Below are 27,926 nucleotides of genomic sequence, written 5' to 3' on the forward strand. Positions count from 1 at the left end.
ATAGATATTTTTTTTTTTAAGGTTTTATTTATTTATTTGGCAGAGACACAGCGAGAGAGGGAACACAAGCAGGGGGAGTGGGAGAGGGAGAAGCAGGCTTCCCATGGAGCAGGGAGCCCGATGCGGGGCTCGATCCCAGGACCCTGGGATCATGACCTGAGCCGAAGGCAGACGCTTTTAACGACTGAGCCACCCAGGTGCCCAGAAGCGATAGATATTATTAATCCCATTTTATAAACGAGGAAACTAAGACTAATCATGGTTAATTTACCGGTCTCCCACCTAGTAAATGACAGAGTTGGGAGTCAAATCCTGATTTGACTGACTGGTATCAGTATTCCTAACCATTGCATGTCCTGCCTTTTGTGATATCTTACGGGTTAGTATAGAATCATCCCATTCCTGAGGTCTGGGGCCACTGGATGAGCCCATGGTTGTCAGAGGATGTGAGGACATTGAACACCTGTGCAGATGGGGCAGGTGCAATCCCAGGCTTGGAGGGAGGGTCAGCCTCAACTGACTTCAGGTAAATCTACCAAGTGTCCCCAGCACCCAGGGCAGGGTAGCTGGGGACCCGGGCCTGCCTTCTCATGACTGTCACCACCAGGGTGTCTGGGGCCCAAGCCAGAGGGTCAGCCCAACGGATCAGGATTGGGGCTGGCGGAGCTCAGCACGCAGGTGAAGGACCAGCCCAAGAAGGTATCTGTGAGTCCCTACGGGGGCTGAAGAGTACCCAGGAACTTTGGGTAAATTACGATTTTTTTTTTTTCTCCCGGTTCATTGTTGACCTGAGGACATCTTTTTCCTTCCACGGACCTACTTATGTTTAATAAAGCTTTGAATATGAACAGTGAGAAACATTTAGGCCAGGCCCTTATGAACAAAAGGGACTGACGGGCAGAGAACGGGCAGTCAGAGGCTGGGCCCTGGACTGCCTGAGGGGTGGCAGGGAGGCCGTTAGCCTGTCACCACCACAGTCAAAGCATGAACTTGTCACCTTCAGTTGCAGGGCCCGCAGGAGGCTGACTCAGGAGAGAGAGCCAGCCTGGTCGGTGTGAAGCAGCCGCCTATCGCCCCAGTACAGAGGATGACTTCGGGGGAAACCGGCGTGCACCTGGTGCCTTCTGGGCTCCACCTCTGGCCCCTGCACCACTGGGCTCCTTGCCCGGCTCCTCTCCCTTGATGACCAACCTCTCATCACCTGGGGTATCTGCGTGAGTGGTGCTGAGTGGCGGTCAGGAGCACTGGCGGATGTGGCCACAGGCCCAGGGCCTTCCTTTGCCAGACCCAGTTAAAGGGTGTGGAGCCCCCGGGGGAAGGAAGCACCAGGTAGTCCAGAGTAAAAGTACTCCAGTCCCCAGCCCCGAGCGGGGAACACCCCGCGCAGGTGGGCCTCCTGGGAAAGGGGCGCTGGATCTGCAAAGACGCCTCCGTTTTCCCACCGCCCAGGGCCAGACGCTACCAGCACGGACACACCTCGGTGCCAGCTTCAAAGCCAGGCCCCTCCCCCAAGGCTATTTGCAGATCACCCATCACCCCGTGCCAGCACAGCCCCTCCCAGTTCTGGGCCAGCGGCAAACCCCGAAGCGTGTCAACTAGGGGGCAGCGAGGAGGCCAGGTGGAAAGGGAGGAGGGCCTCCGGGGATCAGGGCAGCAGGTGGTGCTCGCGGGGAACGATCCGTGGTCCGAGAGACTGCGTGCGAGCCGCCCAAGTAACCGTCCCGATGAGAGGCGCGGGCAGCTGCCCAGAAAGACCGCTCACGCCCAGAGCAGGAACGTCTCCGACTGAACAAGTAAGAGAAAATCAGCCATTTCAGGGTAATATCCCCAGGACACCCGTGTGATGTGACCCAGGGACAGAGATCTGGTATCAGGAAGCACTTTATAATAGAAAGAGAGTGGTATAAGCGAATCTGGAATTTAGGATTGTCACTTTGGCAAGTGGACTGGGATGAGGGGAAGAGGGGATGAGCACAAGGGTGGGTCGGGAGCTCACAGCGCAGACGCCGGACAGGGGTGGTGAGTCAGTCCGCTGAGCCTCATCCGTGGTCTCCGCTGGTCACCAGCACGCTCCATCTCCCTAGAAAGGGGCCCTCTGCAGTGGAGAGTCAAATCCGACACCAGTACCCCTTCCAGGAAGGCCCATCTCCACCACTTGCTCACTTTCCATTCCTCTTGGGTATCTTAAGCAGGTAAGGGGCTGCCCTAGGAAAATAACGGGAACATTTTAAACTGACATTCTGATTTTCTAATCCATCATTTATAAGTTTTAACGAAATGCCCTAGGGCCTGATCGCTGCCGCGTGAATTGGTAAAATCGAGTTTCTTGCAAAGCTGCATGCTCTGTCAGTCAAGGTCTCATACCCCCGTGAGACCCAGCTGGAAATACCCTCCTCGTGTCTCAGGCACTGCTGGAGTAGTGACCCTGGCCATGCGCTCCAGAGGTAGGCAGGTCGTCCCTCCAACCTTCAAATCCATTATGAATTATGAATAGGGTGGCCAGCTCATCCTGGTTTTAGCACTGAAAGGTCCAAGTCTTAAGAACCCCTCAGATTCGGTTTTAACTAAAATTTCCACATTCCCTCAGTCCTGAGAAAACCAGGATGGTTGGTCATCCTAAATGAAGGAACACCACAGAGAACAATGAGAAAATCTTGACGCAGTATAGATGAGTGATCAGGGCTGAATTAAGGTCCGGTAGACAGTTGTTACTTTTGTTCATTAATTAAGCAAGCATTCATTAAAAATAGAGACCAAGTTGTCCATCCAGCTTCATAATGAACACTACATAAGGGGCTTTCCAATTTTATTGGGGGTAGGAAATATAATATATAATTAACTTAAATGGAATATCTATAATATATTAATATAATTTTTGCACGTGATCATATATTTTATTATTCTGCCTTTTTTTTTAACTACGTAAGCTGCTCACTCAACATGGGGCTTGAACTCATGACCCTGAGATCAAGAGTCTTATGCTCTACCGAGGTGCCCCTGTTACTCTATTTTCTTAATTAAATGTCTTAAAATATACGTTGTAAAATTTTAAATGCTATAGGTAAAATATTATACAAAATAATATTGAAATCATTATTGAGCATTTAATATACGCCAACTACTGTTCTAAGCACTTTACATATATGAGCTCATTTAATTTTGACAACAACTATATAGATAGGTACTGTCTTATCCGGATTTTTACAAATAAGGACACTGAAGCTCAGGGTCACACAGCCGGGCAATGGTCTTTCCTCCCCTGGAAAGAGAAAACTTAGGGGGATGCCTGGGTGGCTCAGTCAATTAAGTGTCTGCCTTCGGCTCAGGTCATGATCCCAGGATGGTGGGATCGAGTCCTGCATCGGGCTCCTTGCTCAGAGGGGAGCCTGCTTCTCCCTCTGCCTGCCGCTTCCCTTGCTTGTCCTCTCTCTTATCTCTCTAACAAATAAATAAAATCTTTAAAAAGAGAGAGAGAGAAAACTTAGGAAGAGATGCATTAGCTGCCACATATATGGTGGGCTCTCAACTGCCGGAGTGAAGGGCATCTACCGTGACCCTCCAGGGAGCAGAATGGGCCTGGTGGAGGGAACTATGAAGGGGCAGGTTGCCGCTCTGCGGCAGGAAGAACATCCACATGGTTGCTGCTGTCCTCAGGTGGAATGAGAGGCCACATGGACTGTGAGTCCCCCTTCACTGAACTCAGGCAAGCAAGTTCTGCATGATGACTAGCCTGGAACAGTCGAGTCCTAGGAGATGGATGAGATGACCTTCAATGTGCCTTCCAGCCTTAAGGATTTAGGAATTTCTTGGAAACCAATTTCATTTATAATAAAATGTATTCATTTTTAATTTGTACTTATTTGTAGTTACATTTATTTTTTAACGAGCCTCCATGCTGGGTGTGGGGCAGGGGTTGAACTCACGACCCTGAGATCAAGACATGAGCTGAGATCAAGAGTCGGACACACTCAACCGACGGAGCCATCCAGGCACCCCACATGCATTCGTTTTAAAAACAATACAGGGGCACCTGGGTGGCTCAGTCGGTTAAGCGTCTGCCTTCGGCTCAGGTCATGATCCCAGGGTCCTGGGGTCGAGCCCCACATCAGGCTCCCTGCTCGGCAGGAGGCCTGCTTCTCCCTCTCCTGCTCACCCCTACTTGTGTTCCCTCTCTCGCTGTCTCTCTCTGTCAAATAAATAAATAAAATCTTTAAAAAAAATAAAAATAAAAATAAAAAATAAAATAAAAACAATACAAATACATTAAGACCTACTGTGTGCCTGAACCCTTTCCAGGAACTGGGGATCCCTAGGTGCGTAGGCCAAGGTCCTGAATGTCAAGAAATTCACAGCCCGAGACACCTACGCAGCAAAGTGACAGTTAAGGTGGTAAGGACACAGCAGCAGGATCGCAACAGTGTGTGCTCAGTAAATATTTACTGAGTGTTAGCAAGAACGAAAGGCTATGGGAGGCCAGTGTGGGAGTCACACAGAGCAACGATCATCTGACAGGGTCGTGAATTCTGAGGAAAGCTTTCCAAGTGGAGACATACGAAAAGGTAGAGGGGCTATAGCATGTGCTAAGGTCCTTGCTGGCAGGGAAGCGTGAGATGGAGTTTACTTCTCTTCTGCGGCTCAGCCACCCCCTTCCTGTCAGCTGGGGAGGGGAAGCTCACACCAGGCAAATGAGGTCACCAGAGCCCACCTGGGGCCGAGGGAAGGCCAAAGGCAGAGAAAAGGGGTCATGGCCTAACCCAGGTATGACAGAAGGCTTCCCAGAGAGAAACCAATGGGGACTTGTGTGCAGGGGAGCATTTAATGTGTTGACATCCAGAGGGAAAAGCATGGTAGGCAAAGGGAAAAGGACCTGAGGGGGCCGGAAGGCCTAGAAACTGGACAGTGGGTTCCGGAAACTGCAAAGGCCCAGAAGGTGCATTTGGGGAAGCAGCAGGAGACAAGGTCAGGTTGATATTCCAAGACCAGACAGGTCATGCAGGGCCTTTTATGCCATAGAGTTTGGACTTTATTCTCCGAGCAAAGGGGAACCCCTGAAGGCCAGCTGGGAAGCTAGAGCCACCAGCCTGCCCTTTCTGGACTTTTCACCCAAAATGACACCATACCCCTGCCCCACCCCTGCTTTCTATTCCCTCCTGTTCCCTAACTCTTTCTGCAAACCGGTATTTGGCAGAATCTGATATCAGAACTCTAGCCTACATCTTGCTGCTCCTTCCTAAAGGTGGATTCTTAGGGGCTCCTGGGTGGCTCAGTCGGTTAAGCAATTAAGCGTCTGCCTTTGGCCCAGGTCATGATCCCAGGGTCCTGGGATGGAGTCCCACTCCCTGTTCAGTGGGGATCCTGCTTCTCCCTCTCCCCCTGTCCCTCCTCCATGCTCGTGCTCTCTCTCTCGCTCAAATAAATAAATAAAATCTTTAAAAATAATAAAGGTGGATTCTTAGATACTGCTGCCCATGCAGAGGGCCTGCTTTTTAACATTTTGTTCTCAGGTACCATGGCCTGCCCTGCCTTGCCCTGAGCTGCCCCAGACCAGCTCTGCTCAGTAGACTGCCCCACTTTCTCCCCTCCCCCAAAGCCCTCACAGATCATTTCTGACCAGGCACCCCCAGGGCCTCCTGCCATGTTCAACCACGACAAGCCCCTTTCTTTCCCCAGTCCACCACATGCATAATTTCACGTTATTTTGTTAGTCTTATCATTGTATTTTTGTCATGTAATTTCCTTTTATAATACTCTCAATACAACCCCATGTGTTCTATAGAATGTTCAGGCAATCTGGCAAGAATTAAGTTCCAACAAATCATAGATTTAAAAATATGTACCCTCAGGGCTCCTGGGTGGCTCAGTTGGTTAAGCGTCTGCCTTCAGCTCAGGTCATGATCCCAGAGTCCTGGAATCGAGTCCCGCATCGGGCTCCTTGCTCGGTGGGGAGTCTGCTTCTCCCTCTGACCCTTGCCCCTCTCATGCTCTCTCTTTCTCAAATAAATAAAAAAATCTTAAAAAAAATATGTACCCTCAAAAAAAATGTTTAAGGGGCACCTGGATGGCTCAGTCAGTGAAGCGGCTGCCTTTGGCTCAGGTCATGATCCCAGGGTCCTGGGATTGAGCCCTGCATCGGATTCCTTGCTCAGGAGGGAGTTTGCTTCTCTCTCTCTCTCCCTCTCTTCTCTCTCCCTCTCCCCCCACTCATGCTCTCACTTGCTTTCTCTGTTTCTCTCTCTCAAATAAATATCTTAATAAATTTAAAAAATTCTTAAAAATAAACTACGTACCCTCTTCTTAACAGTTAACTCAAATATATCAAGAGAGCTTTTTTGGTTCATTTTTGAGAGCAATCAAGACACGTGGATATGAAACTTGGACCTTCTCTTTCTGTTAAAAATGAAAAAAATATATATCACATATATAATATAATACATATAAAGGGGAAATGTAGGGCATAAGATTCTAGCTACAGATTGATTTTCTTTTTTGAAATAATGATAGATTTACAGGAACGTGCAAGGCAATGTACAGGAGGTCTCCTGCACCCTTCACCCGTCCCCCATATTAACTTGTGTAACTGTAGTACGATATCAAAATCAGGAAAGTGATGCTGGCACAACCCACAGAGCCTATGCCTGTATAGGATGCTATATATAGTTCACTCATTTGTGTGTGTGCAGCTCTATGCAATTTTACCACATGTCTACCTTCCTGTAACCACCACCGTAATCGAGACACCTTATTGTACCAACAGTGCAGGACTCTCTCCACCATCTCGTGACTCACTTTAATAGCCATACTCACCTTCCCCCTGCAGCCTGAATTAAATATGAAAAAGTATTAAATGGGGCACAGAAAAAATGCTACAAGAAAATACACAGAAATGATTACCAACAGATGTCTGGGTTGTTAGATAATGCTTAATTATTTTTTACTTCATTTTACAATTTTTCAACCGTTTCTATTTTTCTTCGGTGAGAACGCATTGCTTTTTTTTTTTTTTTTTTAAGATTTTATTTTTAAGGGGCACCTGGGTGGCTCAGTCGTCAAGCGTCTGCCTTCGGCTCAGGTCATGATCCCAGGGTCCTGGATCGAGCCCATTGGGCTTTCTGTTCAGTGGGAAGCCTGTTTCTCCCTCTCCCACTCCCCCTGCTTGTGTTCCCTTTTTCACTGTGTATCTCTCTGTCAAATAAATAAATTTAAAAATCTTAAAAAAAAAAAAAGATTTTATTTTTAAGTAATCTCTATACCCAACAAGGGGCTCGAACTCACAACCCTGAGATCAGGAGTCGCATAGCTCGCTGACTGAGCCAGCCAGATGCCCTGAGAACGCATTACTTTTATGACAAAATTCTCCTGAAAAGAATTTATAACATATACCATAATATTTATCATAGTGTGATCCAACAAATTTCAAATTGGAAAAAGATCTGGTGGATTTTAAACTGTCTTATTTATCAACTTAAAGTTTGCTTTACCAGCAGATCGAAATAAGCCCTTCCATTCCATGTGTACAATTTTTTCCATCTCCCATAGAGCAATTTAAGTAAACCATCCACCCCTTGTTCAGAATTTTATCTCAGCCTGCCTTTAAAGTGAAACTGGAATAATGTAAAAGGACATTGTTTCTGTTATATATTGCTGCATAAAATCCACTGCAAAACATAGAGGCATAAAACAGTGACTTACTGTTTCTCTTGATTGTGTGAGTTGATAGGGCAATTTTCCTGCAGGTCCCCTCTGGCTTACTTGGGCCATTACAGATGGCTGGGACAGGTGGAAAGTCCAAGTTGGCTTCATTCACATGTCTGGCAATCGGTGCTGGGTAGGGAGCCTCAGCTCTCCTCCTCATGACCTCCCAACTTCCAGTGGACAAGAGCTGCTTCCTTGCATAGCAGTCTGGGACGGTGTTCCAAAAGGACAAACCCCAGGGCGCAAACACTACCCTCTTGGGCTTGTGTCATGCCTGTTGGCCAAGGCAAGCTTTATGGTCAAGCCCAGAGTCAACTCTGGAGGGAGCTACACAAGGGCATGAATACTGGGAGACAGAATTCATTAGGGGCCATTGATGCAACAATCTACAACAGATATAAAGGCTTGCCCTTTTATAAGAATTTAAACATGGTTGAAACAAAATACTGCTTTGGGTTCAATGGTAAGGTTAAGTAATCATAAGGCAATTTCACATCTGCATATAACTCTGATTCTTTCAAGATAATTAGAAAAGGCCAATTTCCCTGTAGCTAACTTAAGAACTAGTGTCTTATAAGTGAGTTGCATAATCTCTTACCCAAGCAATTAGATGCTACATTCAGTTACACATCATGGCCTGAACTTCAAAAATCTATTTCTATAGGTAGAAAATAATAAAGAACTTCTGTTTTCTTAACATCCTCCAAATATAACTCGCTCTTTATTATTTTTTTTAAGAACGAGAGTTTTTTTAATAAAGATTTTATTTATTTTTTGATAGAGAGAGACAGTGTAGAGGGAACACAAGCGGGGGCGGAGTGGGAGAGGGAGAAGCAGGCTTCCCGCTGAGCAGGGTACCCGATGCGGGACTCGATCCCAGGACCCTGGGATCATGACCTGAGCCGAAGGCAGACACTTAACGACTGAGCCACCCAGGCGTCCCACATTCTTTATTTTTTTTAAAGAGTTATTGTTTAAAAACAAGTATTTGTGAAAAGTCTAATTCCCAAAAGTTATACATGAAACCAACTTTCACCTCAAAACTAATTTCTGCAAATACAGGAAATACAAAAATGGATAGGTTTTAAAATTTTTTAATGAATACATTTCTTTGTTTCCTCAAAGCACTTAGGCAAATAAAACTTAAATCCCCTGGGAATTTGGGGGCGCCAACGTTTCAACTGACCTTGAGCCTAGAGTAGTTCCTCAGACACCTGCCAGGACGCGTGTTCCCTCACCTGGAAGATGCTCCCTCCGGAAGAACTGGTCCCTGGCCAATTCTGCGCCACATCTCTCCCTGGCTCCCTTCACTCCAGCCACGTTGGGCGTCACCCCAATCCTTCAGCCACTCACACTCTGGCTTCCCAGCCTTCTTCACCTGTCTCCTCCTCTGGGGTCTCTCCTCCTCACTCCACTTCCTTCATCTGGCTGGCTCCTTACTCATCCTCCAGGTCACTTACAGGTCACTTCCAGTGAAGATTTCTGGTTTCTCCATAGACATTCCACCAGGACCCTGTACTTTCTTTGCCACACTTTATTATTTTATGTTTTGGGTTTTGTTTTTTCTCCTTGAGGGCAAGGACTGACCTGTTCATCGCCATATCTCTAGTGTCTGATACATGGCAGGAATTCAGAAACATTTCTCAAAAGAATGTAAATACCAAGCAGAAAGAAAACGATAAAGAGGTCATCTGGATAGCCAAGTTCACATACTCAAGATTAGGTACTTTACCCATAGGTGAGCCTGGCAAGTCTTGACTCATAGTCTACTCACTTTTTTTTTTTTTAAGATTTTTATTTATTTACTTGAGAGAGTGAATGAGAGCATGAGTGGTGGGAGGGGCAGAGGGAGAGGGACAAGCAGACTCCCTGCCGAGCAGGGAGCCCAGTGTGGGGCTCGACTGGGAGCTTGACTGGGCCCTTGATCCCAGGACGCCCGGAGCACAGCCTGAGCCGAAGGCAGCCGTTCAACCAACTGAGCCACCCAGGTGCCCCTACCCACTCTTATTTTAAACATAATTCTAACCTATTTAGATGTACAAATTCCTAGACTAACACAAATTTGCAAGGAGAAAGGAGAGGGGTACTAAGGACTTTTTTTTAGAGTTTTTTTTTTTTAAGATTTTATTTATTTATTTGAGAGGGAGAGGGTTCAAGCAGGAGGGAGGGGCAGAGGGAGAAGGAGAAGCAGACTCCCTGCCAAGCTGGGATCCCGATGCAGGGCTCGATGCAGAGCTCAATCCCAGGACCCTAAGATCATGACCTGAGCCAAACGCAGATGCTTAACCAACTGAGGCACCCAGGCGCCCCTAAGGGTACTAGGGACTTTAAAGTAAAAGCAGTTAGGACCTGGGCTATCACCCCGATAAGGAGAAAAGAGACAGAAAAATGACAAAAAGCCATAAGGACGGGACCAACTGGTGTAAGGGTGAACACACCTCCAAAGGAGTCCGTGGGCAGCTTAGCCAGATGCCAAGGCTAGTGTTCATGCCCATGCCTTGAGTCAACAAGAAAAGATTGAATTTCATTCAGTATATTCCACTTAAGGAAAAAGAGTGAAGAATACATTTTACAAATATTCCCACCAAAAATAATTTTTAAAGTTTTTTTTAAATATTTTATTTTTAAGTAATCGCTACACCCAACGTGGGACTTGAACTCACAACCCCGGTATCAAAAGTCACATCCCCTACCAACTGAGCCAGCCAGGTGCTCCCAAAATAATTTTTAAATGTTTTAAGTTATGGGACCTAGAGAGATAAGCCTGGTTTTCTGGGAAATTCACTTATCTACATGGAAAATCTTTCTTTTTTTTTCTTCTGATAAAAATGTAACAGTGGTCGAAAACAATAGTAAAACAATGAGGGGCTACTGCTCTTCCACTGGAAGAAGCAGTGACCTTCCTCAGGGATACTTGCACTCTGTTCCTGCTCTCCTAGCAATTACCCCTTATATTCCAATTAATGGTTCACTTCCCTGTCTTCCCCACTGGCCAACGCATTTCTTGTGGGCTGGGACAGCATCTTTTATCTCTATATCCCTGATAACTACCACAGGTCCTAGGACATTGGAGCTGCTGAGAATGAGAGAATGATGTCAAGGTCAGCTTCTCTTCCCTGCCTCTCCTTTAACAAGAAGACATGAAAAGGCTTGCCACATGTGGGACACCTGGCTGGCTCAGTCCATAGACCATGTGACTCTTGATCTTGAGATGATGAGTTCAAGCCCCAGGTCAGGTGTAGAGATTACTTAATAACAAAATCTTAAAAAATAAATAAATAAACTTTATTTAGGATAAATTCATGTGTTCACCACATTGGCCTATAGATCAGGAATATTATGACTTTAACCCTCATCAGTTTTCAAAGATAGGGGAAAGGTATGGGGTGGGAGGGGGAAGAGATGTCATTTCTGCACCTTTAGAAATGAATTTTTTCAATTCCTTTTATGCATGACATAAGAAAAAATATCCCAAGATTCGTACACAGAGTAGCTATGGTGTCAAGGAACCAAATGGCATGATGTTGCTGAATTTCTGATATTTGATCCTTTGGAAATATTCCCAACAGATACATGATACAATATCCCATTAACACCTGAATGGAAACAGACTAGTGACAACAAGTATCTTACTTCCTACAATATCAAATAATCGTCATGAATCATGAACTGGATCTGTAGACAGCCACACCAGAATGTAGAATCAGCGGAAGGCAGGGCAGTTTCAAGACCCGACCTGCAAAGTGGGCTGGGAAGAGGGAGGGGTCAGAACCGGCACAGCTGGAAGGTCATCCATGGGGTAAAACAAAGTTGCCTACTGGATGTGTTCCTCTAAAACTACCTTGTGGTAGCTTGTCTTGGTCCAGGAGCACAGCCACTGTGAAGAGATGGCAGGGAGGAGGTGGTGAGGAGTGAGAGAGAGCCTCAGGGGACCACCAAACTATAGCAGGGCCAATGAGGAAAACACTGGGCCAAACACCCCCAAATCTTGCCCAAGGCTTGAAAACTATCTTCCTTTCCCTAACCCGCAGTTCTCTCTGAGGACTTCCACTCCCTTTATGGGCCATCCTTGCTTAGGATTCCTGAACCTAGAGGGAACTGCTCCCCAAAATCTTCCCTTACCTACTTAGATTCTGGTTCTAGAAAAGGCACTATTCTGAGTAGCCCGTTGGCCTGGACCCCAAGGATGGAAATGAGTCACAGAGAGCACCGGCTTATAGAGATGGTATGAAAAAATACCAGGTTCCCTGAGGTTCATGAAAAGGATGAGTAGAGACGAACATAATAGTGTGTAGGGGTCCATGAAGGCCAGACTACTACCTCTGCTTCTAGGTCATAACCACAGGCAATGCACTTAAGGGGGTCCCCCACTCAGAGCCAGGGAGCAACCTTAACCAAAGTCTCGTGTGGCCCCTGGAAATCCTTGTGACCTGGCCCTCTTATATAAACTGAATCAATCCTAAGAGCACGATAACACTCTGTCTGCTCCATCCAGTTATGTTCGGGGATCTCCCCACAGATGGTCTATTCCAACCATCTGTGTTCCTTTGGCCACACAGTATTGTAGGCATTGCAGGGGTCCCCTGCTCATTCAGCAGATTTCTGATCACCACCTCTAACCCATGTGTGTGGATATGCCTCTGGATTACTACTATTGTCAGATGATACAACAGCTGTTAATCCATAGGCCCTGAGCCACCAAACTGATAATTATTACACTACCATATTCCATTCATTTATATCCCTCTCACATGAACAAGGGCCCTATAAATGCATGCGTTCCTTCGGCTGAGCCCTACACCAATGGTTCTTAACCTTTGCTGATTCGTGGATCTCTTTGAGAATCTGCTTTGAACCTCCCCAGAAAAAATAGACATATGGATTTGAAAACAATTTCACAGAATTCTTGACTCATAAAGCCCATCCTTCAGACCCCAAGCCAATGCTAACAATTCCTGATGGCAAGAAATGATGACATTTCTAAAGAGAAGGTAGTCAGAAGGGGGAGAGCTTCAGCTTAATTCTTCCCTACTTGTTTTCCATAGGCATAAAGGCCTCCAAAGGATGTGGGAACACGAGTTGGTCAACCTCATCTGTGAGGTCTAGCCAGGAGCTGTCCTCACCCTGTCCACCTAGCTGAGGCAGCAGGCTCATAAGGACCAACTAAGGCAGCAGCTCCCGTCTGAGACTGACACAGGCCTCTCCCTTGCCCACCCCAATACATTCCCACCTGAGTCTAGCCTGGACCTTACACACCTTTCCCTATGGCCATCCAGGCAAGCCAGGTAGGTGACTTTGATGCTCACCTTGTCACCTAGGAATAGTGGATGAAAAGGACCTCTCCTGGGTCTGCTGGGCTACTGCTGGGTCTGCTACAGCTTCTCTATTCCTCCTTCTTCTCCCTTCATCTCTCTCTCTCTCACACGCACACACATGCACACACACACACACACGCACTCCAGCCATCACTCAGAAGAGCCAGAGTCAGCATCTTGAGGGCTCCCTGTAGCAGATCTCCCAGAGCACACCTTCAGGTTGGACTCTGCCGAATTTAATGGGGACTGCCACCCAGCCACTGGCCAGATTACATTTTTTGGGTCACTCTGACCTCCTCAAAGGCCAAACATTCTCATCTGATATCTCATCTGATGCTCCAACCCTCTCTGTCTCAAAAATAACAACAACAAAACAGCCTTGTTCTTGGCACAAAACTAAATGTTCACACACGCACACACACACACACACACACACACACAGGGTTGCCACCAGCCTTCCCCAACCTCTGCCAAAAATGATTACATATTTCTAACAAAGACTGTCTGTGAATATAAACAAGGGTCTGTGGACCCCAGGGATGGGAAGAGGTCTCCCTGCGCTTCCATAGATTGGGGACTTCTCCCACTCTAGCGTTTCCCAATCACAGGAAAGACAACCAAGGTGGCTTCCTCCTCACCATAAACATGTACCCATCATTCTAACTGATAGAGTGTTAGCAAGAAAAGCAACACTCTCAGGTACCAAAAACACCTCTCGAGATGGACCTCAGAGTCAACTCTTGATGCTGTGGACTATCACATGAATTTCCAATTCTGTGAATAACCAGGCACCAGAGTTTTATTCCAAGATCCAGTCCAATTCTGGCCTCTTACCCTGTGCTTTCAAGTAATGCAATGTAATTAAAGTGTTATCATAACCTACCTCTCAGAACATTACTAACTAGACTTATGATCTTAGGCAGGTCACTTCCTGTCCTTGGGCCTTGGTTTCATCATTCATTCACTCAACAAATACTTGTTGAGAAGCTAGTAAGTCCCAGGCACTGTGCTAAGTGCTGAAGACAACAAAGATGAGCGAGATACAGTCCGGCTGAAGAATGTCTCACTCTATTGTTTATGTGTTAATGTAAATGACTCCTCCTTCGCTGTAAGATCAGGACAATAATGGAGGTTGGACAAGGTATGACAGGAAAGCTGGGAGTAGCTTTTTGTATATTCCTTAGGACTTTCTGCGTACAATCATGCCTTACATCTTCTGTAAATAAAGACAGTTTTATTTCTTCCTTAAGAAAAAAGAGGCACCTTGGGGTGCCTAGAGGACTCAGCTGGGGGAGCTTGTGACTCTGGATCGCAGGGTTGTGAGTTCGAGCCCCACGTTGTGTGTAGAGATTACCTAAAAATTGTGTGTAGAGATTACCATACCCAGGGGCATGGGGGTTTGTAAAAATAAGGGAGTTGGACTTCTTAATCAAAGAGTCTGTTATTCTTAGATCGTGCTGCATTCCAAAAGGACACAGAAGCCCCCATTTGGATATTCCACTCCGGGGCTATGTGTGCAATCCCAGCCCTCCACTAGTACAGATAAGGAGTTCACTACTGGCACTTTACCACTTGGCACTAACACCTCTCTTTCAGAGGGAATAGAAGCCAAATTCTCTTTATCAGACTTTTGCACTATCCAGTCCCAGTGATCACCTAGGAGTGTAAATGACACTTGGTCAAATCAAGTCCCTTCCAGTTCAAAGGTCAGCAAAGACATTAGGTATACTTGAGCCATACATATGCTTAACCAGCTGATGAAACAAACATGTCATTTGGGAGGGGAAAAATCCAAACCCAGACACACATAGAATGAATCCCTCATAAGGTCTTCTTTCAAACAAAGCCAGAAATAAAACCTACTGATCTCTTATTGCCGGAAACTCAATAGTCACCCCAAGATGCTGTTGAACAAAAGTCTGCTAATTGGGGCTTATGATTAACTCATGCACCAGCTATCAATAATATCCATCCTTCTAGGTTATTTTTTCTGCTTACCTGTATTTTCTATATTTACTACAATAAATATATTTTGATGTTGTAATGTTTGAACCTGGTAGAGGTTATTATTTTACATAGAATAAAGTGTGTCCTCTCCCATTAAAATATTTATTAGTTTTTTTCCTGCCTTGTAAATATAGTGGGAATCTCATACTGCCACATGTGAACTGCCTGGTAAATTCATTATACGTAAAATTCAATTCTTACATTTTGTTCTATCTTGAAGTAGAAATGCAGGTAGAGCACACAGCTTCTCCATTCCATTTTTAATTCATATATACATCATGTGTGTAATATATATTTATTGATCAAAAATTTTATGTGTTAAGAAGCCATCTTGATGGTTGTGCATCAGTATGAATGTATTTAATGACACTAAATTGTTCACTTAAAAATGATTAAAATGGTAAATTCTATGTTATGTATATTTTACCACATTAAAAAATAATTTAAAAGTTTTTTCAAATTAAAAATTGCAATGGACTTGTGTGTACCTTGTAACCTTTCTAAACTCACTTATTAGTTCGAGTAGCTTTTTGTATATTCCTTAGGACTTTCTGCGTACAATCATGCCTTACATCTTCTGTAAATAAAGACAGTTTTACCTCTTCCTTAAAAAAAAAAGAGGCACCTTGGGGTGCCTAGAGGACTCAGCTGGGGGAGCTTGTGACTCTGGATCGCAGGGTTGTGAGTTCGAGCCCCACGTTGTGTGTAGAGATTACCTAAAAATAAAATCTTTCAAAAAAGAAAGAAAAGAAAAAAAGGCCTCTCTACATTAACAAAGCAAAGGCTACCAGAGTCCACGATCTTTTTCTCTGTATCCTCAGACGCTTCTAAAATACACCAGGGAGGAGGAAACATGTCACAAAGATGTCAACTCAGATTAGAGAAGATAAGACTTAAATTGCTTTGATTCCAACACGTGAGAACAGTTTGAGAATAACTCTACTTCAACCTGTGATTCACAGAAAACCACCTTAAGCCATGCATGGTTTCTGAGCCACGGAGGTGCTATGGCCCGAGAAAGTGGACACAGGTTGTTTCCAGGCTCCTTGGTTCATCAGCTCCTTATTTGATGACAGAGTGATTCAACCAGGGAGCACTGCTTCAGCCTGTTTGGTCTGGATCAATCCAGAAAATACACTCGCTGACGTCCTTCTATCCCTAATTCATAGGCGGTGACGAAGCAAATCAGGGAAGGGACTTTTCACTCGGGAATGCTCAGAACGGTCACAGACCCGCCCTGAGAACCTGCACAAAGGGATCGCCTGAGACCTGAAGGCCCTCGGGTCAACAGCTAGTCTTAAACTGGAGAGGTGAGGAGCCAGAGGGGCAGGCCGGCTGGGACTAAGAAAACAGGGGCTCCGAAACAAGCAAACGAAAACGATTCCTAAGAAGTCTGGGGAAAGAAACTGAGGGTTACAGAAGGGAGGGGGTGGAGGAAGGGGGTAGCCGGGTTATGGGTATTAAGGAGGGCACGTGTTGTAATGAGCACTGGGTGTTATATGCAAATAATGAATCGTTGAACACTACATCAAAAACTAATGATGTACTATATGTTGGCTAACTGAACATAATAAATAAATAAATAAATAAATAACTATTCATAAGAAGTGCTAAAAGGTGAGCAGTGCCTGGCTGGCTCAGTCGGTAGAGCATTCACCTCTTGATTTCGGGGTTGTGGGTTCAAGCCCCCATTGGGTATAGAGATTATACACATTGGGTGTATAAACCTTAAAACAGTAAAAGTACTAAAAGGTGAAAATAGGGCTGGACCTTCCAAATTGCAATTAGATTGCTCAGTAACTATTCTTAGAACTTTGTCATGTTTGAAAAAAAAAAAGAACTTTGTCATGTTTGATTTAACAAACCAACTTAGCAGCAGACTAAAACCTTGTCGAAAATTAATTTTTAGGGGCGCCTGGGTGGCTCAGTCCATTAAAGTATCCAACTCTTGATTTTGGCTCAGGTCATGATCTCAGGGTCCTGGGATCGAGCCCCTCTGTCAGGCTCCCTGCTCAGTGGGGAGTCTCTGCTTCTCCCTCTACCCTTCCCCTCCCCCCACCCACTTGCGCTCTCTCTCTCTCAAATAAATAAATCTTTTTAAAAAAAGTTAATTTTGGGGGCACCTGGGTGGCTCAGTTGTTAAGCGTCTGCCTTTGGCTCAGGTCATGATCCCAGGGTCCTGAGATCGAGCCCCACATCGGGGTCCCTGCTCAGTGGGAAGCCTGCTTCTCCCTCTCCCACTCTCCCTGCTTGTGTTCCCTCTCTCGCTGTCTCTCTCTCTCTGTCAAATAAATAAATAAATAAAATCTTTAAAAAATATATTTAAAAAAAATCAATTGTGAAGCACATAGGTTGTAATCACAGGATACTTGCTGCTTTTTATGTTTTTAAACTTCCAAAATCAAAACTTTGAAAGTTCAGTTGTGGACTGTATCTTTTTAATTTTAAAATGTTTAGGTTTTTTAATGTGAAGTGCATTGGCTGGATCCTGAGTGCTTGATTTCAGCCTGGTCAGTTATGTTGCTTTTTAATGCTCTGGCTTCAATAAGAGAAATAAAAAGGCTCAATTAAGCATATTGCAGAGCAGCGCTCCTTACACTTTAATGCGCATACAGATAACCCAGGGATCTCCTGAAAATACAGATTCCATTCAGGGGATCTGGGGTGGGATCTGAGCTGATGTATTTTCACGAGCCTCCGGGTGATGCCAAGGGAGAGCACAGCTAGAGATCAGTGGCTCTCCAAATGGGTGCGTGAGAATCACCCGGAGGGAGGGCTTGTTAAACCAGATTGTTGGGTTTCTGATTTAGAAGTTTAGAAATTCCGCATTTCTAACAAGTTCCCAGGCAATGCGGATGTTGCTTGTCTGGAAACCACACCACTGCTGTCAAGGAAACACTATTAGATTGTGAGACAGAAAACGTGGGTTTAGGGGCGCCTGGGTGGCTCAGTCGTTAAGCGTCTGCCTTCGGCTCAGGTCATGATCCCGGGGTCCTGGGATCGAGCCCCGCATCGGGCTCCCTGCTCCGCAGGGAGCCTGCTTCTCCCTCTCCCTCTGCCCCTGCTTGTGTTCCCTCTCTTGCTGTGTCTCTCTCTGTCAAATAAATAAATAAAATCTTAAAAAAAAAAAAGAAAAGAAAACGTGGGTTTAGCCTCAGCTGTTGCTAACTGGCCCTACGACTCCATCAGGCAGAAATACATTCAGCGGCAATTAACAGAACAGTCAATTAACAGTAGGCTACACGAATAGTATAGTTTGTTTTTCTCACTTGGTAGTCCACAGGTGGACAGTTCAGGGTTGGGACATCTATTAGGAAGCCACCCAGGATACCTGGCCTGTCTATCTTTGTGTCCCACCATCACTCATGTGTGGCCTTGGTGCTCATGGATACAAGATGGTGGCTGGACCAAGTTCCAAGGAGAAGACTAGGAGCAGAGCAAAAGAGGCAGGGGCCTCCAGCTGCACTTGCCTTTTTGAAAAAGTTGCCCCAGAAGTCTTGCTCCATGACTTCTCTTTACCTTCCACAGGCAAGAACAGAGGCAACCGTACACCCATCATTGAGAGGTGACTAGGGAGAGGGGGCTGGATTCGCCAACCAACATTAATTACCACAGTGACCTCAGACATACATACAGATCTTAATATAATATCAAAACTAGAGAAGTTCCAAAACCTAAGTACACATCTCAGCTCTCTGAATCCTAGCGTCCTCATCTGTAAAGTGTATGGGATGCACTATGGGCATTTTGGGCAGGACGGTTCATCACCGTGGGGCTCTTCTGCACACTGCAGGATACTGCATCTCTGATCTCTAGGTACCAAATGCCGGGATCCCCCACCCCCACTACTGTGATGAAACCAAATAGGCCTCTGCTGGTTTGCAAATGCTTCCAGGTTGGGGTGGGGCATGGGAGGGGACTATCTTGTGGGATTGGAAGCCACTGTCCTAGATCAGGTCTGGTCCACAACTGTCTGATTCTCTCTGGGCTCTTTCATAAAAGCTAGTTAGTTCTTGAAGTCCTGGCTACACAGCAGGAACATGGATCCCCATTCTCCACCTCATGGTGGATAGGTATTCCTTTAGCTCCTTATTGCTACTTTTAGACAATTACTATTGTACCTTGCTGAAAAGGCCCTCCTCCTCCTTTGAGGCCCATGTTATCCACCACCATCAGATTCTTCTACCACTGGCTCCAATCATCTACCTATTTCTAAATCACTCCTCCACGTCCTCCAGAACTTCCACTCCAAGCTTCAAATTCCTCCTGGGTGACTTTTAGATCCATATGGTTGGTCTTGGCTGGACTTGACCTCCTCACCTCTAATGCCCTTTACTACTTCTCTCCTTGTCACCCACACAATGGATGGACCTCAGTACTTGCCATCCTGTGAACTACTTAAACTTAAACTTGACTGGCTCCTTCTTGCGCCACTATTTCCGGTACCTCCACGTTCTCCTTCCCTTTGTCCCATTCATCTTCCTAATGTTGATAGGTGGATTTTACTCCAAGCTAGCAGCCCCTTCCTAGCTGCACACCCTTCTCCACACAGCTTCTGGACAAGCTGGGTCATCCCTCCTGTAGTCCCCTGATCTTCACCCCATCCTCCTGGTAAAACCCCAGCCCCGGCTTTAGCTGCCTTTCTGCCCTCTGACTTATACACTTGAGCAGCTGAACACAGCCGGAGACAGTGCACACCCACGCAAAGTGTTGCCGTGACAACCGGGTGGTGGGCCTGTGGTCCCTCTGCTCGTCCTTGTCAGCCTTCTTTGGTTCCCTACCTTATCACCTCCCCTGTCATTCTCACTCTCAGCAGATAACTTCACTCCTACTTGACAGTGAAAATAGAAGCCATCAGTCAGAAGCCCCCTCAACTTCCTGCCCCCCACTGCCACCCCACTAAAACACTTATTTTTATCTACACTCATCCTTTCCTCCCTTTTATTGTGGGAAAAGTTTCCTTCCTGTGGTTAATCCCTCCACCTGAGCCCTGCATCCCAATAGCTCCAGCCTCCTCAGGGACCTCGGCTCTCAAAGTCCCCTCTCTGTGCCTGCAGCACCACCACACTGAAACCTCTCCCATGTCCTCAAACGCAGTGTTCTCCAGACCCCACGTTCCCATCTCCACAGTGCAAACCTCCCCTTCTCTCTTTTCCTTTGCAGCTGGAGTTCCTAGCCTTTTTCACACCATGGATGCCTTTGGCTGCCTGGTGGATAATGTTCTTGAATGCCTGCAATATGCAGAGAATTACCATGGACATCAATTACCGTGAAATGCAGTTGTTACAATAGATTTTTAAAATTTGTGACATCATAAAAAAAAAAATTTGTGACATCGTTATACATGTGCTTCTTTCTTTTATTCTTGTGTGTCCTTTGTTAATGCATTAAATAGCAAAATCTTGACGTGGGTCTATAATAACGCCCATATTTTTAAGTAGTGATGATTATAAACACTATTTCGCAACAGCTGTGTCAACTGTAATGCGAAGTAAAAATAGCTGTGATTTTTACAGGTGACAAAGTCACAGTTACTACTCATACTACTGAAGATTGATGCCTGCAGTCATAATTGAAGGGGAGACGATATTTTAATTAGAGGTGGGTGAAAAATCAAGGTGTAATTTTCTTCCCATCCAAGTTCATGGGTCCCCTGAATTCTTTCCATAGACCCCCTGCAGGGGATCTGTGGGCACCAGATTAAAATGCCGTTTTAAAGTCCATCCTCCCTGCCCACCTCCTTATCTTCCATTTGTGTCTCAATTTTATGATTCTCCAAATATCCATTAGTGCCAACTATGTATAATGGTAAGTAAGCTTTTGCAATCTGGTTTTTACTCTCATGGCCCAGGGTCAATATCTCCACCAAAGTCACCAATGGTCCCCCAAATGTGAAGGTCCCTTTTCCATCTCCATATTACTCCAAATCATTTCCTCCTTGGAATTTTCTCTTTCCTAGGCTCCTACAGTATCCTTCCCCATGGCTGTGCCTTGAGCTGCAAGTAAAAACAGAATCCAAATCAAATAGCTTAACCGTAAGGAAAAATGTATTCTAAGTTTTTAAAAAAGTTTTTTTTATTTATTTATTTGGATAGCAAAGCAAGATTTTATTGAGCAATAGTAAAGCATATTGAATGATAGTACAAAGCTCCTGAAGATGGAGAGGACCTGAGAGGGTTACCTATTTATTTATTTTAGAAAGAGAGAGAGCTCGTGCTTCTGTAAGCAGGGCGGAGGGGCAGAAGGAGAGGGAGAAGGAGAAGGCAAGGAGAGGGGAGGAAGAAGAGGGAGAGAGTCCCAAGCAGACTCTGGGCTGAGTGTGGAGCCCTCGAGCAGGGCTCGATGAGGGGCTCGATGTGGGGCTTGATCTCACGACCCTGAGATCATGATCTGAGCTGAAACCAAGAGTCTGACGTTTAACCGACTGAGCCACCTAGGCACCCCAAAATAAATCCTACATTTTAAGAAGTCCAGCTATGAAGCTGCTCCTGGGCTGATCAATTCCATGGCTTAGCAATGACATCCGGGACCCAGTGCCTTCCATCTTTCTGCTCTACCACCCTCAGCATGATGGCTTATCCTCAAGATGCTCTCCTCTACACATTAAAGAATGACTGTGGCAGTTCCAGGTGCCATATCCAAATGTGATAACACACAGCTAAAGAACAGAGCGTCTCTTCCTGTATGTCTATTTCTAATCAGGGAGGAGACCTTCCCCAGGAGCCCCCAGAAGACTTTCCTCACATCACATTGACCTCAGTTGCATCAGATGTCCCTTCCTAAATCAGTCCCTGGCAAGGAAACTGTGATGACCATAATTGGCTTGGATTAATCAGGATTTATTGCCAAACCACTTGGAAGAAGGGTGGAATGCAGAACAAAATCAGGGCTCTGCCAGAAGTGAGTAGGCAATCCAACCGCACTGACACACTAGTTTTTCTTCTGCTTTTTGCTGGCTCCTTCATTTTGTCCTTGCAATGCACTCTTCCTTCCTACCCCGTATGTGTTGTATTCTATCGGGTTCTCTTCCAGTCCTTTTCCAGTCTAGGACCATCCCACACCATAAATTCTCCCTGAGCGACCCTATTCACCCCTATGGCTTTAACTGCCACTTGGGTATTGCTCACTCTCCATCTAGAACTCTCTCCTTAGCTCTAGACCTGTGAATTCTCTGTCACCTACTGGGCCCCTAGCTCCATCTGGATATTCCCAGGCATCTCAAACTCAACCTGTGTATCCATGCTCCTCCTGACTTCCTTGTGTCTCAGTAATCACCCAGTGATTGAAATCTGTCCTCTCACACTCCTTCCTCTCCCTTACACCCATTACAGAATCTGTCATCTTAAACTCCTATAGATTCTTCCCACTCAGTGTTTCTAGAATCGGTCCCCTCCTCTTCAAACTTGGGCAAGGCCCTGCTCCTTTCAGGCCTGGGTGGTAACCTTGCCCCTTGTTTTACTCCAGCATACCTGTGTCACTGATGCTGGAGGGATCTTTCTCCAGCTCAGTGCCTGGTTCAGCAACCTTCAGCAGCTTCCTGTTTTGCAAGGCACATCCAGGTCTGGTCCTGGCTGACTTCTCCAGTTCACTACCTGACGCTTTCCTCCTTCACCCTAAACTCAGCATGCCATCTCTCACATCCAGCCTGCACACGTGCTGCTTCTTCCACACCAGCAGCCCCCTTAACATGCGCACATGCACAGTGCACGCACATACACACCTTTTTTTTTTCCTCCGTGTGCACTCAAAAATACTTTCATTTTTTGACAAAACTTATTTTTGTCACCTACCATGTGTTGGCCACCTTTCCATGCTGATGATAGTTCTACCTTATATTTCTTAAAAATGGCTCCTTTGTGTTCCTTAATAGGGATCACTATAAGTTTATTTAAACCCACCCCTCTGGATGGACACATGGACGGCCAGGTTGCTGTTCAGCATTATGAACACCGCTGCAGCACACATCCCTATATATATACATCTTTGTGCATATGTTCCAGCACATGTCCCTAGTTATCAGGGACCCAGGTTATTCCTGGAAGTAGAATCGCTGGGTCAAAGGTTATGTGATTTTACATATCAAGAGAACTGCCAGTTTACCCTCCAGAATGTATCCATTTAAACTACCACCAATATAAAAATACTGTATTAAAGCATCCATTTCTCAGAAGCCTCATCAACACTAGATATCTTTAAATTTTTGCTTATCTAATATTTTGCCTTAAGTTTGAATTTTTCTGATTACTAGTTAGACTGAGTATCATTTTACATTTTTATTTATCATGAACCGTTTATTCCTTTTACCTATTTTTTTGACTATTCATTCTCTCCTCCCTCTTCTTCTTCTTCTCCTTCTTCTTTTTATTAAGAAACTCTACCCCAACATGGGGCTCGAACTCACAACCCTGAGATCAAGAGTCACATGCTCTACCAACTGAGCCAGCCAAATGCCCCCTTGCTTGTTTTCTTCTTATTGGTTTGTATCCCCCTCCATTTTCTCCACCTGGCAGAAATGGAAAGCATAACCTGCTAATAACCGGGAGGATTTATGTTCAGCTCTGTACGTAAGCGTATCTCCAACCCATTTCTACAGGTGAGAAGGAGCCTCCGGCTGGTCAGAGATGGCTTCTTCGAGGAAACCCACCTTGCAATTTCTCCAGCTCAGATCAAGTTACACGTTCTAACCTGTTTGCCTATAACTAGGATTTGAAGAAGTTTTCCCACTTCTGGGAAACTAGAAGGAGGAGCAAGGCACTGTGATTAATCACAAGAAAAGGTTGAAATTAAACTCTCTCATTTCACAAGTGTTCCTAAACTGCTTACAGGTTAGTATTTTAAAGGAAGCAGACAGCCGTTCCAGACTCACGAGGAAGGGAGGGCTGGCAAGTCTACTCTCATCTCTAAAGCTTTCCTCTTCACCTGGGCACTTAGAGAGGGGCCTAGCAGAGGCTCTGAAGACAGCCAGCCCTTAGGAGCAGCTCCATCAGGGGGAGTGAGCCCCAAGGAGGAGCTCAAACTTCAAAGGGAGCACCCAGGCCCTCCCTGAAAGGGCAAGGCTGCCAGTCCTCCCAGGAGACACCCCCAACAGCCTGGCCCAAGTGGAGGAAGTGGGCTGGGAGGCTGGCGTGGGGTGAGGGGAGGGAAACTGAGCAGAGGCCTGGGAGGGGACGGGTATGGGGTAAGCCAGAGTCTTCTAAAGAAGCCCAGAGGATTCTTGGCATCCAGGGCTGGAAGGTGGCCGAGTTCTCATAAAAAAAGAGAAAGTGAGAGAGAAAAGAAAACAAAAAACTTCGTCTGAGCATGACTCTTGGCAGTGGTGCCTTCGCCAGGGCCTCTGCAGCAGCTCTGGGAGAGCCCGCCAGACAGGGACAGACAGACAGCCCAGTGGAGCAGAAGAGCAGCCAGAAGCCAGCCCCGCATCAGACTGGGGGATTAGAATGTTCTGGGGGTGGGGGGCGCTGTACCCACTCTTCAGTAATTGGCTTGGAGACCATTGGCCATCCATATGGAAAAGATAAAGTGGATCCCTATCTTACAGCAGGCCTCCAAATAAGTTCCAGATGAACAAAGACCTACAGGGTGTTTTGTTCAAGGCCAATTATGCTCAGAGACTAAGTTCGTCTTTGCCAATAATTTATTTAACACAGGTTGACTGTAAGAATTATAATTTATAGTAATAATATTTCACAAGCCAAGAGCATGCAGGATAATAATACACCAATAAAGAACTAACATATTCCAAACCAATGATAGATTAATTACATTACTGTTCCAGGCAAAGGGGAGATGAAAGAAATAATGTTCAATATTAGTTGAGGTGTACCTTTCTATGAGTTGGTTCTCGGTAGTGTCAGTCCTTCCGACTAAAAGCTGGGCATCAGCTGCCTGCTCAGGTCCCTCTCTGCTGGGGCACGTAGCTAGCAGGAGATGGTGCCAGTGTTGGCAGGCAAGATAGCTGCTCTGAAGATTATTCCTGCAGGGATGGCTAGACAGCTTGCACCACCACTACCTAGGAAGAGTAGCCTCACTAAGGCAGAAGCAGATGTCCCTTCTCTTCCTGAGACCGCTGTGTGGTTTAACACCACGGCCGACCAAGGTAGCCTGGCCACAGCGGGAGTGTCTCAAGATCTCCAGAGAACTATTTAGGTCAGCAAAGAGTAGCCTTGTCCAGACCAAACACTTCTGAGTTGCTGGTCACACCTCTTGATTTTTAAAGTTTAAAAAAGTCCACCATGTGATGGACACCATGGCTTGGCTGTTACTATGGTGGCAATGATGTAATGGTCCTCTCCACTCCAGGTGCTAAGAGTTCGATAAGAAAGTTCTAATACCCAACTTCAAAACAATTTCATGAGAACAAGTTCAAACCACAAACAACTTTGTCCAAAACAAGTTTTCAAAACGTGGATTTGAAGTCGTAACAAGTCAGTACACAACACAGGGAAGAAGCAAAACTACTATGGGGGATTTGGAAGGAAACATAGAAGGACAGATTTATGATACTGGGAAAGGGGATGATTCTTTAACAAGGTATAAAACATACAAAAAAGAAAAGAAAAGTAGGATAACTGTCTACATTAAAATCTTCACTATCCCAAAAGACACCCAGATGCAAAATATAAAGACAAGCCATAGGGGTGCCTGGGTGGCTCAGTCGGTTAAGTGTCTGCCTTTGGCTTGGGTCATGATCCTGGGGTCCTGGGATCAAGCCCTGCATCAGACTCCTTGCTCGGCAGGGAGCTTGCTTCTCTCTCTCCCTCTACCTGCTGCTTCCCCTGCTTGTGCTCTCTCTCTCTCTCGCTATCTCTCTCTCTGTGTGTCAAATAAATAAAATCTTTAAAAAAAAAGACAAGCCATAGACCAAGTGACAATATTTGTGACCCATACAACTAAGAAGAAATTCGTAGAATATCTTATGTCTAAAAAAAAAAAATAGCCCAATAGAAAAATGGGCAAAGGATATGAATAGGCAATTCTGAAAGGTCTAACAACCACAACAAATCAAGTCAACCTCCCTTGTGATCAGACTGTGTGGAAATTGCAATCATGAGATCCCACTGGGCATCCATGGGATGGACAAAAATTAAGATCTGATAACCCAGGTGTGGATGCGGGTATAAGGAAATGGAAACTCCTTTGCTGGTAAGAGTGTAAATTGGTACATCAATCTAGGAAAAAATATGTGAAAACTTGTAAAGTTTGTAAGCTTTCTAAAGAAGATGTACATGCCAGTGGTAGAGAACTTCATGTTCAGAAGTGACCAATCCTGTATTCATTCTATGTAATAGGGGATAAGTAGAAATAATCTAATCACCCCCGTGTTGGAATAGAATAAACTATTTTATTCATCCAGTGAAATACTACAAAGCAGTTAAAAACAATGAAATAAATCTACATGTATCAACATTGCCAAATCTAATGTAGGGTGAAAAAAGCAGGTTACAAAAGGCTAGTATACTCTGATACCATTTACATAAAAATTCAAAACAGAAAAAAACATATAATAAAAATACAAAATCATGCTTGTATGTTTAAAACTTTCTGTAATTTAAAGTAAAACAGAGGGGCACCTGGGTGGCTCAGTGGGTTAAGCCACAAGTCAGGTTCTTGATTTCAGCTCAGGCCTTGATCTCAGGGTCGTGGGATGGAGCCCCTTTTTGGGCTCCACACTCAGCGGGAAGTCTGCTTGAGATTCTCTCTCTCCCTCTGCCCCTCCCCGCCCCCCTCTCTTTCTCTCAAATAAATAATCTTCGAAAGAACTTTTTTTCTTTAAAAGAATTAAAAAAAATAAAACAGAAACCACAATGAGATACCACTTCACACTCAATAAGATGGCTATTATAAAACAAAACAAAACAAAAAATAGAAAGTAACAAGTGTTGGTGAGGATGTGGAGAAATTGGAACCTTTGCACATTGCTGGTGGGAATAAAATAGTGCTGCCACTCTATAAAATGGTACAGCAATTCCTCAAAAAATTAAACACAGAATTACCATATGATCCAGAAATTCTGCTTCTGGGTGTCTACCCAGGATAATGAATACCTGAAAGCAGGTACTCAAACTTATTTGTACAACCTTGTTCATGGCAGAATTATTCACAATAGCCAATAGGTGGAAGCATTCCTACAGAGGAATGGATAAACACAAAATGTGGCATATACATGCAATGGAATATTATACATCCTTAAAAAAGAATGAAATTCTGACACATGCTACAATATGAAGTCACCCTGAGGACATTATGCTAAGTAAAATAAGCTAGACACAAAAGGACAAATACATATAATTCCACTTACATAAGATGCCTGGTCAATGAGGTGCCTGGGTGGCTCAGTGGTTAAGCATCTGCCTTTGGCTCAGGTCATGATCCCAGGGTCCTGGGATCGAGCCCTGCATCGGCCTCTCTGCTCAGCGGGAAGCCTGCTTCTCCCTCTCCTACTCCTCCTACTTGTGTTCCCTCCCTCGCTCACTGTCTCTCTCTGTCAAATAAATGGGCAAAGTCTTTAAAAAAAAAAAAAAGCCTGGTCAAAATTGTGGAGACAGAAAGTAGGCTGTTCATGGGGATGAGGATGGAGAGTTACTATTTAATGGTACAGGGTTTCATTTTGGGAAGGTGACAAAGTTCTGGGGGATGAATGACAACGATGGTGGCAGAACAGTGTGAACGTACATTATGCCACAGAACTGTACAATTAAAAATGATTAAAATGGTAAATTTTATGTTAGGTAGATTTAACTTAAAAATAGAAATTAAAAAAAAAGACTGGCTTGAACCCAGCCCCTCTGTCCAAAAGAGCCACCAACCGGCTTACCTACCCGCAACGCCCAGCTGACCGGGCCCACCTGGACCGCCCCTCCCCGCCCCGACACCCGGGTCTCTACTCCCCGCCTCCCCAACAAGTCTCACCGC

General features: G+C 45.3%; 1 long non-coding RNA gene across 1 annotated transcript; it reads right to left on the minus strand.

The window, feature by feature from the left end:
• Positions 1-17: 17 nt before the first annotated feature.
• On the minus strand, positions 18-27,814 carry LOC144380860 (uncharacterized). The gene is made up of 4 exons (XR_013445091.1): positions 27,313-27,814; positions 7,690-7,966; positions 1,997-2,205; positions 18-1,785 (listed from the first exon to the last, which is right to left on the minus strand). It is a non-coding gene; the product is annotated as an uncharacterized LOC144380860 (long non-coding RNA).
• Positions 27,815-27,926: the final 112 nt, after the last annotated feature.

This window comes from Halichoerus grypus, chromosome 2 (genome assembly GCF_964656455.1).
Source record: "Halichoerus grypus chromosome 2, mHalGry1.hap1.1, whole genome shotgun sequence".
Taxonomy (NCBI): domain Eukaryota; kingdom Metazoa; phylum Chordata; class Mammalia; order Carnivora; family Phocidae; genus Halichoerus; species Halichoerus grypus.